Source organism: Brienomyrus brachyistius, unplaced genomic scaffold, assembly GCF_023856365.1.
Source record: "Brienomyrus brachyistius isolate T26 unplaced genomic scaffold, BBRACH_0.4 scaffold43, whole genome shotgun sequence".
NCBI classification, from domain to species: domain Eukaryota; kingdom Metazoa; phylum Chordata; class Actinopteri; order Osteoglossiformes; family Mormyridae; genus Brienomyrus; species Brienomyrus brachyistius.
Window position 1 is genome coordinate 1,147,067 of NW_026042318.1, and position 19,589 is coordinate 1,166,655.

Sequence of the window (19,589 nt, forward strand, 5' to 3'; positions counted from 1 at the left end):
AGTGTTTGTAGTTCATGAACTATGCCAGCCATGGACCCTGACGGTGGGCCGAGCCTGGAATGTTCTCCATGTGTTGTCAAGGGCTTTCCTCTGCTTTCCCCCCCAGTCTAAAAATATGCCAAGGTTAATTTAAACATTTAAACACAATAACTTAAAATTGTTCGCACACACTTCTAAACATTTGAAGAAGCCAAACAGTGACTAGAACATAGAATACGTGCCATAGGTGAATTGGAGTTGAAATTCGACATCAAGGTACAAATGGGTCACACAGAGGATACCTTCTGCATCGCCCAACAAGGGATAGCATCGCTAGTCCCAGCCCTGAGACATGGTGATGAGGCAGAATGAATATTCTTCTGTGACTCTGGCTTGGCAGTTGCACAACATTTTACTGTAATATGCCTCTCGTTTGTTTACTTTTTGGCTTTGTCCTTTAGTGTGTAATGACTGTTCAGTAGTGTTTATTTAAGCCATAGGCTTGATGTATGATCTGAAAGCAGTGTTTGTCTTTGGGCAAAGATAATATACTGTAGGTTTGAGAAGATTGTTTGATTTTGCAGGACGAGTGTAAGGTTTTGTGAGTTGTATTTGAGCGTTTGTGCTTAGTGGTTTGATTAAAGGAGAGGAGATATAAGGAAATGTGTTTTAGCAATTCAGAAAAACTTTCTTGGGATAGCCTCTTTATTTATAAATGCATTACCACCCATGGGTCATAAGAAACATTTTGTCACACAACATCACCACACATGCTGGGAAAAAAACTATTATTCACACACAAAACACCATAAGAAATTTCAAGTTGCACTGCCACAACCTCTATGTGTTTTTCTGCAAATGCCACTCTGTGAAACAGATTCGGTCTGCAACTATGTAGAGTGGCACAATGCATGCTAAGCATTTGTAAATTGTCTTGTTGCTTAGCTTCTCGGAGTGGCAGTGCACACAGTACTTCCTGCCCTGTGTGGCCTTCAGCCTGGAGTCCACAACAGAAGTGTCAGTGATGGCCACTGGGACGCACATCTGCTTCTGTGGCTCTGGAAGCACTGCTGCTGTGTCCTGCTGCGCCCGAAAGCGTTTCTGTGTGAGAGGCCTCTGCCTCTTCTGGCGATGACTGTAAGGATGATGAAGCTTTGGGGGCTAAAACAAAGAAAAAGGAAAAATATTTAGGATCTAGGCAACAAAAATATGTACATTTTCTTTATGCAAACGAAGCCCGACAAATGCCCCACGTAACTTTGCCCAAACAAAGCCCGAGTAATGCCCCACGTAACTTTGCCCAAACAAAGCCTGAGTAATGCCCCACGTAACTTTGCCCAAACAAAGCCCGAGTAATGCCCCACGTAACTTTGCCCAAACAAAGCCTGAGTAATGCCCCACGTAACTTTGCCCAAACAAAGCCTGAGTAATGCCCCACGTAACTTTGCCCAAACAAAGCCTGAGTAATGCCCCACGTAACTTTGCCCAAACAAAGCCTGAGTAATGCCCCACGTAACTTTGTCCAAACAAAGCCTGAGTAATGCCCCACGTAACTTTGCCCAAACAAAGCCTGAGTAATGCCCCACGCAACTTTGCCCAAACAAAGCCTGAGTAATGCCCCACGTAACTTTGCCCAAACAAAGCCTGACAAAGGCGATGCGTAACTTTTCCCAATGTACCACAATACAATTGTCACCAAAGCAAATGTTAATTATGAATTGCTGAATCACGGAATTATAAAAATCTATAGAATTAAAGAGCAAAATGTTGCATCCTCTCCGTGCAAAAAAGCGTCCACCTCCATCGAATCAACGGAGTCAGCGATGGATGCCTCACTTCCAAAATCATGTTCTGTGCTTCCTCAAACATGAACGTCTTCCGAGCCATTTTTCTTCACTCAAAAATGTTGTGCGAAAATAATTGGGAAAACTCACCGAGATTATCTGTGCAATGCGAACTGGAGACACTCCCACAGATACTGCGCCGGCAGAGAAGCATTTGCGCGTTTCTGTCCCCAGTGCGAAAAACAATGGCGAATCAGCACATCCCATACCATTTCTCAAACCTTAGACACACCTCTATTGGACAAAACAAGTGACACTGTAATTTGATGTTCATACAAAAAGTTTATTATAGTGAAACATAACCATGGGCAAAGGTTCAGTGCGTAAAAATTGATATGCTTGCAGGGAAGCAGAGCGTATATTTTAAAAATACTTGACAACGAAGAATGACAGTGATTGATTCGTATACATAGGAGATCAAGCTTTCAAACGAGGGTAACTTTTCATTCAGTGGTTTTCTTCAAAAACTCTGGAGATGAAAAACACAGCACGTGTTTACAGAATGCTAACTGAAATTTTTCTGCGATGAGTGAGCAAGCTATTTGAGAGCATGACAGTCATTTTTATGGGAAAATGTGTGTTTTGTCTTTTTTGGAATTTAACAAGCGGTTTTTGTTTGATCTTACACATTTGTTTCTTCTATTGGAGGTCCTTTTACTCTATTAAAAACTTGGATGTATGTGTCCAAACCACTAGAGGGCGAGTTCTGACAAGCCTATAACTGTCCTGAGAAGTTGTTTGAATGCACTTAATGCCTTGACATTTGTTGATGTGCGTGTGCTCTGCTCGAGCAGTAAAGGGGAGATCGCGTGGGCAACCTCATGCTGGGTCCATGCGCTGTGTGTGGGGTGAGTAATGGGGGAGACCTCATGCTGGGTCCATGCGCTGTGTGTGGGGTGGGTAATGGGGGAGACCTCATGCTGGGCCCATGCGCTGTGCATGGGGTGGGTAATGGGGGAGACCTCATGCTGTGATGTACGTGGACATAAGCCTCCTCAGGACACGGAGAACAGACAATCCTAGGGGAGAGAGATACCCTATTGGAGATAGGTGCTAATTGTTACTAACTGGCCAGCCCCATCCTGCAGGACACGATAATATCAGTATGTGTCAATCATGGTCATTATTGCTGGCCAATATTACATGTTTATCAATATTAGATCCCTATCAGTACTTCTCCCTGACCATCATATATGTTGGAAGATAGATGAATGGAGTTTTTCAACACGCAGACAAAAGCATGCCATTAGAAATGGGAACAATATATAAATAATATAAATGGTGTGCTCTGTTGTGAAAGCTATACATTCTATATTCAATGTACAGGGTCTGTTGTGTGTAGTACTCATGTGTCAAAGGTGTACTGCGTCAATGAAAATGGTAGATTGTTTGGATATCTAGGGCTACTTCAAAGCGTGACCTGGGTGAGGTAGAGATCAAACAGGGTCTTAAATGAAGCAGGTATTGTTCTCTCTGTGTGGTTTTTACTCTTTGCAAAGTGAGCCCAACACAGTGCAGTCAGTGGGTCAGTCTTCCTGAGCTGCATCTAACCAGTGGAAACATCTGCAGCACTGCAGAGAAGCACTCAGCAGACAAACAAACCAAAACAGCTTACAGCTGTATGTCACTTTTCAAGACTGGGACTGAAATAGACAAGACAACAGGGTACAGCTGGGTACAATCAGGGAAGCACATGTGGATAATCAGGGGGGCGTGGCACACACGAGGATCGGGCTCCGTAAAATCCCATGATTCAGTCTCAGAAGCACTGGCTCCCCTGCCCTCCTTCTGAACATTATTAAAGCTACACCCTGAACACTCTGTGTGACTGACATGAATGAGAAGCATCTTTATTCATAATCTCTGTAGCGGAGGTCAGAATACAGAGTGTCATTATTCCCGTCTTTCTTCTGTCTCCTGGGTTTTGGGTTCTTAAGGTTCAGGGCAGCGTAATTCAGTGTGTCCTCGTCATGGCACTGTGGAGACAAAGATGGCAGAATTGGATGGATCAATTCGGTTTGCTATCACTTACATGTACAAATTGCTCTTAAATGCTGATCCCAGGATGGAAGTCAGTTGGAATTTTTTTGCTGATTTTGATACCATACCTGCTTATGTGACCATTCCACTTTTGATAAATCACTGTTTTTCTGATCTGTTTAAAATATACAATAAATTAACATATTATATAATTTCACACAATATAACAATTCAATGGTAGGATAATATTCCTAATTTTGGGAGGAAATTAACACTTAGTAAAAATTATTTCTGTCAATTTCAGTGTATGTTTGGATATGTGTTGTTTAGTACTGTATGATATGTTATGTATAGTAAAAAAGCTATACAAATATTTCAAGAGATTTGAAGTGTCACAACAAGGAAAGGAACAACCTGTGGACTGGAGTAAGGTGAACGGAGAGGGCAAAACTTTGAGGCAAAACTTTGACAGTTATTGGGAAAACCAAATGCAACCACGAGGGATCCAAACAGGAGAACAGGGAACAAGCAGGGGAAAGACCCAGGGGCAGAGAAAGATGCGGGAAGATGAGCACAGTGACAGGCACAGTGACAGGCACAGTGACAGGCACAGTGACAGGCATATACAATAACTAACGATGGGACAACGAGTAATGGAGTGGCTCATTAGGGCCACACTGGGGAGGGGACAGGAGGGCCAGGCAGACTAATAAATGTTATTTATATGCAACTTACTGCAACATGTGTTGTATATTTCAGTATATTTAGCAAAATACTAAAGATTTAATAAGAAAACACAAAGATCTTACAAAAATCTTTAAATACATAAGGTAAGATTTAATAAGCGATTTTAGAGGGTAACCCAGTGGTTTTCCAATACGAAAATTGTATCTAGTATTAAACAATTCTACTCTGTTATAAGCACATGAGTCTTTGTTAAAAACTACATTTTGTCCTTCTTCTGAGTGCATAAAGCCGGGCAGCGTACCTGCACAGTGTGTACAGGTCAGTTTACATCTTATATAAATGAGAGCAATGTTCAGAATTGTCATGCCCGGCTCGTCCGCTCCTCCTGTGTGCCACGCCCCCGGATTACCCACGTGTTCTTTCCCGATTGTACCCAGCTGTGTCTGCTTCTTTTCAATCAGTCCAGTGTATTTCGGTCCGTGTCTTACCTTAGTCCTTCGTCCGTCATTGATGTTGTCGATGCCCATGTCCTGTCCTGCCTTGCCTTCATTAAATCCCCGTATACCCCGTACTCTGTTTGCCTTGCCTACTTCCTGCCCGCACGATCGCCGCTCTGCCCGCGATCGCTGCCGTCTCCCGTGACAAGAATAATGCTGCAAGATAAAACTATCAGCAAGCCAGAGTGAAGAGGATCCAGCAGCTTCTGAAAGCCTGTAACAGAGAGATGGATTTCAGCATAATGATATAGAGACACATTTCCCATTTGCTTACATTACATTACTTAAAGATCAAATCGATAATAAATTAAAGTAGATAGAAGTTATCCATTTTTAACACATTTTTTTATATTTAACATTTTAACATTTATTAATATATTCAAGATTATTAAATTAACAATTATGTAATTAAATGTAAGTGCATATACACTTAAATTAGGAATTACATTACTTCAAATAGTATAAGAAATAAATTCACGTCCAAATAGCAAAAAAAAAGCAAAACAGAAGCAGATATACTCCCCACGCTGGGTGTTACCATCTATATCCGGCTGTGTGCCGTTCCCAAACAGCATCTCCCCACGCTGGGTGTTACCATCTATATCCAGCTGTGTGCCGTTCCCAAACAGCATCTCCCCACGCTGGGTGTTACCATCTATATCCGGCTGTGTGCCGTTCCCAAACAGCATCTCCCCACACTTGGTGTTACCATCTATATCCAGCTGTGTGCCGTTCCCAAACAACATCTCCCCACGCTGGGTGTTACCATCTATATCCAGCTGTGTGCCGTTCCCAAACAACATCTCCCCACGCTGGGTGTTACCATCTATATCCAGCTGTGTGCCGTTCCCAAACAACATCTCCCCACGCTGGGTGTTACCATCTATATCCAGCTGTGTGCCGTTCCCAAACAGCATCTCCCCAATCTGGGTGTTACCATCTATATCCAGCTGTGTGCCGTTCCCAAACAGCATCTCCCCAATCTGGGTGTTACCATCTATATCCAGCTGTGTGCCGTTCCCAAACAGCATCTCCCCAATCTGGGTGTTACCATCTATATCCAGCTGTGTGCCGTTCCCAAACAGCATCTCCCCACAATAGGTGTTACCATCTATATCCAGCTGTGTGCCGTTCCCAAACAGCATCTCTCCTCACTGGGTGTTACCATCTATATCCAGCTGTGTGCCGTTCCCAAACAGCATCTCCCCACAATAGGTGTTACCATCTATATCCAGCTGTGTGCCGTTCCCAAACAGCATCTCCCCACGCTGGGTGTTACCGTCTATATCCAGCTGTGTGCCGTTCCCAAACAGCATCTCCCCACGCTGGGTGTTACCATCTATATCCAGCTGTGTGCCGTTCCCAAACAGCATCTCCCCTCACTGGGTGTTACCATCTATATCCAGCTGTGTGCCGTTCCCAAACAACATCTCCCCACGCTGGGTGTTATCATCTATATCCAGCTGTGTGCCGTTCCCAAACAGCATCTCCCCACGCTGGGTGTTACCATCTATATCCAGCTGTGTGCCGTTCCCAAACAGCATCTCCCCTCACTGGGTGTTACCATCTATATCCAGCTGTGTGCCGTTCCCAAACAACATCTCCCCACGCTGGGTGTTATCATCTATATCCAGCTGTGTGCCGTTCCCAAACAGCATCTCCCCACAATAGGTGTTACCATCTATATCCAGCTGTGTGCCGTTCCCAAACAGCATCTCTCCTCACTGGGTGTTACCATCTATATCCAGCTGTGTGCCGTTCCCAAACAGCATCTCCCCACAATAGGTGTTACCATCTATATCCAGCTGTGTGCCGTTCCCAAACAGCATCTCCCCACGCTGGGTGTTACCGTCTATATCCAGCTGTGTGCCGTTCCCAAACAGCATCTCCCCACGCTGCGTGTTACCATCTATATCCAGCTGTGTGCCGTTCCCAAACAGCATCTCCCCACGCTGGGTGTTATCATCTATATCCAGCTGTGTGCCGTTCCCAAACAGCATCTCTCCTCACTGGGTGTTGCCATCTATATCCAGCTGTGTGCCGTTCCCAAACAGCATCTCCCCACAATAGGTGTTACCATCTATATCCAGCTGTGTGCCGTTCCCAAACAGCATCTCCCCACGCTGGGTGTTACCGTCTATATCCAGCTGTGTGCCGTTCCCAAACAGCATCTCCCCACAATAGGTGTTACCATCTATATCCAGCTGTGTGCCGTTCCCAAACAGCATCTCCCCACAATAGGTGTTACCATCTATATCCAGCTGTGTGCCGTTCCCAAACAGCATCTCCCCACGCTGGGTGTTACCATCTATATCCAGCTGTGTGCCGTTCCCAAACAGCATCTCCCCACGCTGGGTGTTACCGTCTATATCCAGCTGTGTGCCGTTCCCAAACAGCATCTCCCCACGCTGGGTGTTACCATCTATATCCAGCTGTGTGCCGTTCCCAAACAGCATCTCCCCTCACTGGGTGTTACCATCTATATCCAGCTGTGTGCCGTTCCCAAACAACATCTCCCCACGCTGGGTGTTATCATCTATATCCAGCTGTGTGCCGTTCCCAAACAGCATCTCCCCACAATAGGTGTTACCATCTATATCCAGCTGTGTGCCGTTCCCAAACAGCATCTCCCCACGCTGGGTGTTACCATCTATATCCAGCTGTGTGCCGTTCCCAAACAGCATCTCCCCACGCTGGGTGTTACCATCTATATCCAGCTGTGTGCCGTTCCCAAACAGCATCTCCCCACGCTGGGTGTTACCATCTATATCCAGCTGTGTGCCGTTCCCAAACAGCATCTCCCCACGCTGCGTGTTACCATCTATATCCAGCTGTGTGCCGTTCCCAAACAGCATCTCCCCACGCTGGGTGTTATCATCTATATCCAGCTGTGTGCCGTTCCCAAACAGCATCTCTCCTCACTGGGTGTTACCATCTATATCCAGCTGTGTGCCGTTCCCAAACAGCATCTCCCCACAATAGGTGTTACCATCTATATCCAGCTGTGTGCCGTTCCCAAACAGCATCTCCCCACGCTGGGTGTTACCGTCTATATCCAGCTGTGTGCCGTTCCCAAACAGCATCTCCCCACGCTGCGTGTTACCATCTATATCCAGCTGTGTGCCGTTCCCAAACAGCATCTCCCCACGCTGGGTGTTATCATCTATATCCAGCTGTGTGCCGTTCCCAAACAGCATCTCTCCTCACTGGGTGTTAATATCTATATCCAGCTGTGTGCCGTTCCCAAACAGCATCTCCCCACAATAGGTGTTACCATCTATATCCAGCTGTGTGCCGTTCCCAAACAGCATCTCCCCACGCTGGGTGTTACCGTCTATATCCAGCTGTGTGCCGTTCCCAAACAGCATCTCCCCACAATAGGTGTTACCATCTATATCCAGCTGTGTGCCGTTCCCAAACAGCATCTCCCCACGCTGGGTGTTACCGTCTATATCCAGCTGTGTGCCGTTCCCAAACAGCATCTCCCCTCACTGGGTGTTACCATCTATATCCAGCTGTGTGCCGTTCCCAAACAACATCTCCCCACGCTGGGTGTTATCATCTATATCCAGCTGTGTGCCGTTCCCAAACAGCATCTCCCCACACTGGGTGTTACCATCTATATCCAGCTGTGTGCCGTTCCCAAACAGCATCTCCCCACGCTGGGTGTTACCATCTATATCCAGCTGTGTGCCGTTCCCAAACAGCATCTCCCCACGCTTGGTGTTACCATCTATATCCAGCTGTGTGCCGTTCCCAAACAGCATCTCCCCACGCTGGGTGTTACCATCTATATCCAGCTGTGTGCCGTTCCCAAACAGCATCTCTCCTCACTGGGTGTTACCATCTATATCCAGCTGTGTGCCGTTCCCAAACAACATCTCCCCACGCTGGGTGTTATCATCTATATCCAGCTGTGTGCCGTTCCCAAACAACATCTCCCCACGCTGGGTGTTATCATCTATATCCAGCTGTGTGCCGTTCCCAAACAGCATCTCCCCACAATAGGTGTTACCATCTATATCCAGCTGTGTGCCGTTCCCAAACAGCATCTCCCCACACTGGGTGTTACCATCTATATCCAGCTATGTGCCGTTCCCAAACAGCATCTCCCCTCACTGGGTGTTACCATCTATATCCAGCTGTGTTCCGTTCCCAAACAGCATCTCCCCACGCTGGGTGTTACCATCTATATCCAGCTGTGTGCCGTTCCCAAACAGCATCTCCCCTCACTGGGTGTTACCATCTATATCCAGCTGTGTGCCGTTCCCAAACAGCATCTCCCCTCACTGGGTGTTACCATCTATATCCAGCTTGGTCCCATTGCCAAACAGCATCTCCCCACACATGGCCACGGCGCAGTAGTAAGTCCCAGCATCGGAGAGGCTGAGGTTCCCCTTGGGGAGGCTGTAGACGCAGCTCCGTGTAGGAGATCCAGCCTCAGGGCTCTTCTCACACTCATCACTCCTGTTTCCGTGGCTGTAAATGACTCCAGGAAGGGATTCCCCTGATCCATGTCTGAACCAGTAAACACTGTGTTCTCCTGCACAGCTCCCAGTCTCTATCGTACACTGCAGGCTCACAGAGTCTGTGTCAGACACAGTGTCAGACACAGGCTGCTGTACCACAGTCTTGCTGTTGGAGTCTTTACCTGAAAAGCAAAATGTTCATGATGACAGCGCTTTGAGAGTCACAATGGAAAACACAGATCCTGAAAAATATTTCTTGCCGATTTTAGAAATATTTTGGAATGGATGTCATGTTGTTCTATCCATCCATAAAATAAGTAACTTCTTGGAGAATAGTTGACATTCTTGTCTCTTTTTGTTGTATAACTATTTATTAGTATATATTCAGTAACACTTTACATTAACTGCACCTACATTATACATTTACAATGCATTCATATAACATTCATAATCACCATGTAATTTGTATACCTTAATATCCTAACATACCTTAACAGCTTTAATATACATTGATAAAATTATATGATAACAAAGATTATATTATAACTGTAACACTGGCCCAAGAAGTGGAACGGAGATCCAGAATTGCATGCAGCCAGAAGTTTTATTGGCAGCACTAGTACGTAGCAATGAAAGGGGCTAAGCGAGGAGAATGGTCGAGGGGCAGAAGCATGTGTCCGAAGCCGAAAGAGGAACAAACACGGGACATGACAACACAGGGAAAGAGTACCAGGAGAAGCCGGTCTCAGCGGGGCAGGAGGTTCAGGTTCGGGAACGGGTCTGGGAAGAGGAAGAGGAACAGACAAGGTAAGTACACTGGGCGGACGGAACAGGTAGGAAGCAACGGGTAGACGATAGACAATAGATTGCTCGGTATGGCTCAATAGCATGGCTCAATACTTCGCAATGTCCCGATGGAGCTCAGTGCTTAAATCCATTCCGTCATTAAGCGTTCTACGGAGCACCTGGCTGGTCCCGCCCATGTGGGCGTGATCGAGACGGGCTAGTCGGTGGGTTCCGCCTGCATGGGCATGACAATAACAAACATTATATGATAAGAACAAACATTATAATTGTATAATCATATGTTTGATGTTAGTGCATGAAGGTAGATGAATTTAATTAATTTCAATGTAAAGAAATGAAGTGTGTAAAGTGTATTTTATATTTTCATGATTTTCGTGACTATCAATATCCCTCTGGCTTATGTTGACCATTTTGTTTGTCTATTTTTTAAACATTAAATAGGAAGTGTGCATCGCAAAAGGAATTACTTGGTTTCATGCGGTTTCTACTATTTATTTTCTTGTGTGTTGAAAAGTAAGTTTTTCCCTTCTACCATAGCACTACAGCAAAAAGCAAGACATCATGGCAAATGCAATTATGCTTTATTCAAATAAACATGATTACATTTATTATTATATTACATTTGATTAGCATAATATCTTCAAAGGTTTCATGATTTAATCTGCAATCTTCTGGCCTGAAATCTTTTCCTGCTACACTGAAGACTCTCTCAGCGTGTGCAGAGAAAGCTGCAGCCAAAGGGTTGGCATCCTCTGATAAACATGGTTGGCTCAGTTATCGGTGACATTATGTGAAGCTTTCATGGCAGGAATAGGGACTAGTTTGACTTTTGATGCAGGAAAAGTGTTTGGGACGTTTCCTAGGTTAGAAACTGCAGTCACTGCAGCCAACACTGACTTCTAAGGAGAGACACTCAGCTCTTCCTATGAGCAGATCCACCATGGTGCACAAAATGACAGTATAATTATTGTTTTAGGTGACACTTCAAATGTTGCATTATTTCATTCTGAATAAAATTATAATAGTGATACACAACGATGTTAATGTGCTTATGTGTAATTCATATTTAAATATTTGGCTGTATAGCTAAAAGCTATATTGTAGCTATATGTACTGTATGTATATGAATTTATTTGAATTCAAATACGTATTCATTCTGCTTCCTTAAATTCAAAAATGAATTGTAATTCTGCATCCTGTTTTCAACAGCGATTCAACTTTATTTCAGATGAACAAAATTAATTGAAATTTAAGGTCCATTCTCAAACCAGTTCTGAATGGTGCATATCCGACTCTTATATTATAGCATGTCTTTCTGAGACAATATACACTGACTGTTGAGTTAAAAAATTTTAAGAATATATTTTCTTTGTCGCCTAAGACTTTTACGCAGTAATATATATATCAACTCAAAACTGAAATGTAAACATTTTCCTTTAATTTATTTGAAAGAGGCTGCAATGTGTAACATTTTTCCAAATCTGAAGATTCCATATGGCTGAAGATTTCTGACAGCAAGCAAAATGTAACAAACTGTGAAATAATGTGATGCAGCACATGTTCATGTATAAATGTAACAAACTGTATAATGATGTGATGCAGTGCATGTTCATGTATAAATATAACATCAGGAGGGGTCCAACACATAACTGTATACACATAACTAAATCCACTTCACACAAGTAAGATGATACGTAATGCCTCCTATTAATTTGTATTCTTGTATACTTATTTTTACATATTTCAGCTATTTATGCGTGTAATAATAATAAAAAGTTTATAATTCTAATTGGAAAGCTTTTATAAATGTTTTTGTTTAATGCTGTATATAGAAAAACATTCAAGGACCAATGCTCGCAATCTACATCAACTATGTTGGTTAATTTTATATTGACACAGAGCTCAACTGTCAAAAATGTTTGTCAAAGGACAATATTATTGACACTTTAATAAAGCAAATATGAAAATAGTTGGAATCTCATTTATCTGTGATTATGACAAAGGTTCCATTTCCAAATACAATTTCATTATAGAACAGAGCAGCGCAATAATACACTGCAGAATCTGACGGCTCCACGTTAGAAATAGTGAGGTTAAAACTCCCCTCTGCATTCAGTAAGGAGTAACGTTTTATGTTTTTATATTCCTTGTAAAATTCACCAGGTACGTAGAGAAGTGCTTTCGCCATGAGCTGGGGCTTTTGACCAGCAGCTTGCTAAAACCAAACTGCAAAAGAAATATCTTCTGGACGGAAGCATGTCAGGGTCACACTGTCTCCATGCTGGACCCTCATCAGGTAGCTGGGCTGAACAACATCCACAGCCAGTGAAGTGTCTGGAAAAAGAGAGAAACACAAATGAATAAACAAACAAACAAACAAACAAGCAAATAAATAAATATCATAATAATAATCAGAATACCCATTACATATGATGAAGATTAAATGGCCAAATACTTATTACACTAATCACATCGTACAGGATATATAAAAATCCCCACAAAATATGATTTAATAGTATAGAACCCTACTAATGAAAATGAGAAGACCAAAGAGTCTGAACATCTTTGCGGTTCCACTGTTTAGAATAAACTGCTCTGCTGCTAAGTGAGAGATCATGGTCATGGTCGGGATGAAAGGGCAGGAAACAGAGAGGAAACAGAGAGACACACATCAGGCTGATCTGATTGGCTGTTCACATGGGAACTTACGTAATAGTGAAAAAGCATCCTAATGTGCACTTATGTATTTGTACATAAGAAAAAACAGAAAGAATAAAACATAAGAAAAAAAGGAATCTTTTCTAATGTCTTACCTGCCTCTGCAGGCATCTGCTGTAATGTCCTCACATGCTGCATCCATGTCAGCCAGCAGGGTCATCTGAGCATGTGGCTGGCGATCGTAAGCCTTCTAACTCCATGCTGAGCAGAGCCCCTCGATCGGGTTAAGGAATGGGGAGTAGGGGTCCATGATGTTCTTTCATTGTCAGAAATTGCACCACTGTACTGTGCCCAGTCAATACATGCTTGGCAAATTAAGGTTCATGAGATGCACCTATGTAATATTACAAAAAAAATCTTGAGGAAATGCAGAGTTCTGGAGGAGATTCTCATACTGTAGATGATGGCATGTGTTTATGCGCCATACTGAAGAAACTGTACAAATTGCTAGACATAAAACACAGGACTGGCAACTTTCAGCAGAAAATAGATGGTACATTTTAACACCTTGATAAAAAACTTAAAATCCATAGTATGTGGGACAACCTTACAGAACCTTTAGTAGTCATTGTTCAGAACATTAACACGGATTAAAAACAATTACTATGAAAGTGCATTATTCAGTTAAGTTGTCCTTTTGTGAAGAGAAAAACTGTCTTTGAAAAAGAGAAACAATAGAACTAAGCTGCTGCGTTGGCGCCCCCTCGTGGTGAATTGAGGATAGTTCTGTCTGAACCAGCTCAGCAGGAGATTTGGTGTCAGCTGTCGTGACAAACTTCCTGCTTAGTGAAGGAATCTAGCGGTTTGAAGGGCAGACATAAATAAATAGACGGTATGTACTTTTGATATATTGAGAGTCAGCCGAGACACATTTGGGGATGGCAAGAGGTTCAATATTTATTAACTTATCAGCTCCGGGAACAACGCATAAACACTCAACTTCCCTCTCTTGCCTTCTTCTACTTCCCTCCAACTATATGCTACTACTGCCATCTAATGGTTGAATCCAAGCTACTACAGTACTGCACAACATGCAACCCCGGAGGATGGTAGAGACACAGAAGGCAACGTACTGTACGGGGTTTATTGTTGGGAACACGCAAACAGAACTGGAATCAGCAAGTACAATCGAGTCCAAAAGCCAGTTCTACAGGTGGCATGCGAGACGAAGGACAAGTACAAGGAAGAGGTCCGGGAGGATCAGGATGGGATGGGATGGAATGGCAGCAAAGCAGGCGGATGGACCGGATCGGGGTAGACAGGAGGAAGACCGCCCTGTACTTCTTATGAAAACCCTCAACAGTACCTTGCATATAATGCAGCGCCAAGCAGAACTAAACAGGGAGTTGACGTAACTCAGGTGTGGCTGCTGCCGCTGCATTCTCCCGAGGGGGGCGTGACAATACAATGAATAATGAACATCTTTAAATCGGTAAAATACGATTTACGGATATATCATTATTCGTACGCCATAATTATTTAGAAATTTGACCGACATTATCTGACCAATAATTGTACATTTTGCTCGATTAACCCTCTCTTACCTGATAATTTCAAGTGCGCTCTCATCTCCACTGCTGTCAGTGTATAATTCTCCTCAAGTCCCTCGGCCACATCACGCGAGCTGGAGGCATGTTTGGCGAGTCAGATTATCATGAGAAGGAAGAGATACATTGTGTTGTTCATATGTCATTGAAGAGACCTTGTTTCATGAACAATGAACTTTTATTTAACCACCAACATCTTCCATGCAAACCCACAACCTGCTCTGTGCCGTCGGTCTCCCTACCCCTTGTCTTTACCTCCTCCCAACCCTCCAGGTCTCTCTGCTGGTCACCAAAAGTACTGCACTACATATCAACACATCCCCCTTTCTTTAAAGCAGAGAACAAACATGCCTTAACATACCAAAATATTATATTGGCATTGTCAACGTCAGTATTCCCATTTTCATCATATCATTACTGTTTTTTTTTTTACATTTCACAATGCTTTCAAATAACACAAAACTCTTTAAAAAAAATAAACGCCCTAATTTTCACACCCTGCCAGCTAACAGCTCGTTCTAAGGCAATAACCGACACCATTGCCACCTTTATTTGTAAAAATATCCAGCCTTACGGTGTAATAGATAACTGCTCCACATCTTGGAGCTGAGGTATCACATACCACATAGGAAGTTTTTCACCAGAAAATGAATCCCTGTTCTGTATGACAAAGTGAGACCGATAGCTGAGTGCCTAAAGAGCCGCAGTAACATATGATGTGATAGTCACTGCACACTACATAAAAGTCTTTATTCCTGAGCATGTGTTACTGCATTACCGAAACTGAATGTTTGGTGTACATAACGGAGATGGGTTTTTTTTCTTCAATGAAGTTGATTGTAATGAAAGTTTTTATCCGTGTTTTGTTGCAATGTCTTAGCAAGTTCACCTCTTTTTCCGTCCATGGAATTTTCAATGTGGTGATGTAATCCATCTAGCAAGTTCAAATTGCCCAGCTGTCTTGGCCGCTTTTGGGACAGGTGTGCACCATAAAGTTGTTGTTGAAAGTGATTACAGTTGATTTTTTTCTGCGGAGAGGAGATGCTTGAACAGGGTCAGTCAGAAATGCCCTTTATTGACATGTTCTTTAGGGTGCTTGTGGCAAGTGCTACAAGATGACCGACCTTGAAAGTGGTGACACCTTTGCTGTGATGGTCATACCTCTACATTCCTGGGGACTGGAGGAGGTATGTGGTATGGATTGTGCTTAATGTCATCCCTCTTTGCAGTTTATCTGCATTTCCCTGTTACAATACTTGATGAGATGGTGTTTGATATTTCACTCAGGTGTGTCAAGAAGTGGAGATTTTGAAAAAAAACCACGGCACAAGAACGTTGTGGGCTTCTCCCATTCTTTTGAAGACGATCTGTTCATGTATATTTTCATGGAGTTGTGCAGTAGGCAGGTGAGTCCCTGACTTTTGTAGACATCTTACTAAGGCAAAGACTTTGTGATGGATCAGGCTGCCCCTGTTTCTCCCTGCCCAGACACTTGGTGACATCCTGAAAGCTCGCGGGACTCTGATTGACCCCGAAGTCCGCTATTACATTCAACAGCTGATATCGGGGATAAAACACATCTACCGGCAATGTTATGTCCATAGGGACATCTAGTTCGGTATGTGTACATGCACTCACGCTTTACTCAATTCTCTGTTTAATAATGCTGGCATTTCACATGGCATTGCGAGTGTAGCTCGTCTGGATTTCTGTGTAGTGTTAATTTATCAATTTGGTAAAGTCTGCAGTTTGGCAAAGTATTTGAGTCTATCCTTAATGCAAATTCGTTTGTCTTTCAGAAAATTTATTTGTGAATGACAAAATGGAACTGAAAATTGGAGATTTTGGACTGCCGGTCAAGCTGGAGCCGAGGGAGAAGTAGGTGTTTTTTGCAGAATTCCTGGCTAAGCTTTCAAATTTGTTTATACAGCAAACTAAAGCACATGTGCGCTTAACGTTTTCCATTTGTGTGTGTTGTAGAGAAGTGTGTGGTACTCCAGTCTACATGGCTCCAGAAGTGTGGAAACGGGAGGGCCATGGAACAGAAGCAGAAGTCTGGGCTGTGTCATGTACGTATACCCTATCAACCCTCCTCCCGGCCAAAGATCAGCATGGCTAATAAAATCTGTCTAACATTTTAAGAAGACATGCGTCTAACATACATAAATATGTTTTTTTTTTCTACTTGAAATAGAAAAGAAAAATGAATACTGGCACACAGTTGAGAGGAATTGCTCTTTTGGAAGCACAGCATTTTTATGTCAAATGTGAAAGACCTCAAACACCTTTGCTGCCTTTCTTACTACAGGTACCAGCTTCTGGTTGGGGAAATCCCATTCGATCACGACGATCGCTGTGAAATGATAAAGAACATCAAAGAAGCTAAATTTATTCTACCCCAGAACCTCGGTATTGAAGCTGGGAAACTGATGGGCAAAATATTTCAAATCGACCCACAGGATCGCCCGTCATCGCAGAATATCCGTGGCCACAAGTTCTTCACAAAGGTTGGTCCACTTGCAAACTGGTGGGATGTGGATGATTAGCTGGTCTGCTGAGGTCACTGGTATTTACCCTTCCTATAAAATTACAGTAACAAAAGATGGATGGATGGATGGATGGATGGATGTATGGGATTGGTTTGCTTAACTGATGCATGTTAAACCAACACTCTAGGGCTTCACTCCAAAGACACTGCCAGCTAGTAGCTGTGATAAAGCGCCGCAGCTTAAAGCAGTAAATCGATTTGTGAAGATTTTCAACTGGTTCATGTACCTGCTACAAAAGAAGCGATCCAGAGGTAAATTCCATCAGCATAAATCACACTAGTAGATCATCTCTCAGTTCCTCAGGCTCAGACGCTTGACCTGGCAAATCCATGCTTTCTCGCAGTTGAGCCTTTACTGGAGGATGCAAAGCAGAGCAGTCTTGAGATCCCCCAGCCTGTGGAGTCACGCCAAATTGACCTGGTCGAGTTGGTCAAAGTGGTTGAGGTAAAGATGTGCTATTCACAATAGTGAATCCTTGTCCTGTCCCATCTCTGTTACCATTCTGTAGCTTAAGCTTGTCTTGGTGTTTTGCATGGATAAAGCTGGGGTATACTGAATTAGTGTCGTCCTCCTTGGACCTTGTGAATGCCATGGTAACTGAAAACTCAATTTTTCTACACAGAGAGCTGTAGAGGAAGTACTGAGTAAGTGCAGTGACGCCCTACCATTGAGTGCCTCCCCCAACTTCCTGTTCACGCCAGTTCCAGCTTTATGGATAGGGATGAAAAATGGAAAGACATACACAGAAAATAAAATGCACAACCAAACATAAAATACACATTAACTGAATCTGTGAGCTTAAGTTTTATACCATTAGTTTCTCTGATTAAAACTAGATTTAAATTCCTCTTTAACCAATTTACCCTATTTTAGGTTTAGTTACTGTATGTTTAGACTTTCATAGCTAAATTTAGAATCAATAACCAATTACGTCAAGATTAAATTGTAATTGGCCGTAGATTACACTTAGGGATGTTTTTAGATTTAGGTTCACCAGTTCCAATATGTTTTTTGATTACCCTTCTTAGTCCAACTCCACTCAGGTGAAGAAAGGGTAAGTATATAACAACTTAAATGAAATACAAATTAGTTACGTAAACTGCATAAAACAATTTAACAGTCCTACCACAAATCCGGTAGTTAAATGAATATGAGTTGTCAACACAAGAATCGGTTTAGTTCCTTGGGTGACTCACCATCAACATCCAACGATATTCGAATGCAGCTCCAGGAAGTTTAGGTTCCCGCTAAAAGGACCTGACCTGCGTAAGCAAACAGGTATTATAATACACTACAATATTTACTATATCAGTCACTCTGTCTAATCATTACAGTTATAATTAATCAAATATATGATACTATATCAAAGAAAATACTTTTACACATAATGTCCTTTTTTTAGAGGGGGTGGATCAGGGGGGGAGGGATTTTTTTTTTTATTTGATTGATTGTTTGAACTTTCAAATATGTAAGAAAATACATATTTGAAAATACATACCGAAGAGAGCAGACCTACTTAGTACGCCTCCTCAGTTCTTCCAGTTTGTTGCATTTCAAATATATTAAATGTAAGAAAGTACAAGAATATAAATTCCTTGATCCATGTGCATCTCATAAATGCCTTCCTAACCATGGATTTGGATACTTTATGCTGATGTTTCATTCGTGAATATAAAAATGATACTATTTGAAACCAATATTCTGTTTGTCATTTCCATTCTAAATGAACAACCAAGATTTTAAAATATATATCTAGAAAGAACGTGTATTAAAACATGTTTAAACACGAGGAATTTACAAAATGCAAATCTACAAACAAGTACGAGAACCATTTTTTTTTTTAAGTGGGCTAATCAACAAATAACCTTTCTTTAACAGGTACTCCGGAGAGATAAGTATTAGTTACCTTTCTTTTACAGCATAAAGAATTGTACATTCACTTCAATACCGAAATGTATTGAATTATATAATACACTCAAAATACACATATTTCTAAACCAAATTACTAAATTGTGCCTCTTTACTGCACACACGTTTAGCGAATAAGGAAAATGTACCTCTGGTCAAAAGTGTCACGCGGCTGCTCCGTGCCTCATGGGTGACTAGTAGCAGGAAAAAACGTTCAGCCATCACAACCAATGTTGTCTCGCTCTCTGAATATTTCTTTAATATTTCGGTGTATCTCCAAAAGAAAAAACTTTTTGCTCTTTGTAATACAGCTTGTTCATCGCCCAAGAAAACTACGTGACTACATTTTTTTAGGCAACCTGGAAAAACCGGAATATTCCTGTTCTTCACTTATGAGAGGGCGTGGCTTCACTCAAGCCAATTGAGTTTAACCTCTTAAATCCCAGATGGTTTTAACTACACTATTTTTCTGCATAAAACGCATGTTACATATGCAACTGTGTCTTTCTCATCTCTTTAGTGTTGTGTCTGTCTTTATTTGAAAAATGTGCATCGTTAATGTGTTTGGCACTCTCCTAAACGTCAATAACCAGAGACAGACAAA

At 42.5% G+C, this 19,589-nt stretch overlaps 2 long non-coding RNA genes across 4 annotated transcripts; both read right to left on the minus strand.

Annotated features, from left to right (window-relative positions):
- Nucleotides 1-3,587: 3,587 nt before the first annotated feature.
- On the minus strand, nucleotides 3,588-5,460 carry LOC125722845 (uncharacterized). The gene is made up of 3 exons (XR_007386664.1): nucleotides 4,979-5,460; nucleotides 3,932-3,978; nucleotides 3,588-3,799 (listed from the first exon to the last, which is right to left on the minus strand). It is a non-coding gene; the product is annotated as an uncharacterized LOC125722845 (long non-coding RNA).
- A 7,130-nt stretch (nucleotides 5,461-12,590) lies between these two features.
- LOC125722844 (uncharacterized) lies at nucleotides 12,591-19,034 on the minus strand. 3 transcript variants are annotated; one of them, XR_007386662.1, is made up of 5 exons: nucleotides 18,984-19,034; nucleotides 18,274-18,339; nucleotides 17,743-17,784; nucleotides 17,304-17,431; nucleotides 16,603-17,107 (listed from the first exon to the last, which is right to left on the minus strand). It is a non-coding gene; the product is annotated as an uncharacterized LOC125722844 (long non-coding RNA). The 3 variants fall into 3 exon arrangements; XR_007386663.1 differs by lacking the exons at nucleotides 16,603-17,107; nucleotides 17,304-17,431 and adding an exon at nucleotides 12,591-14,605; XR_007386661.1 differs by having other exon boundaries at nucleotides 17,304-17,784.
- Nucleotides 19,035-19,589: the final 555 nt, after the last annotated feature.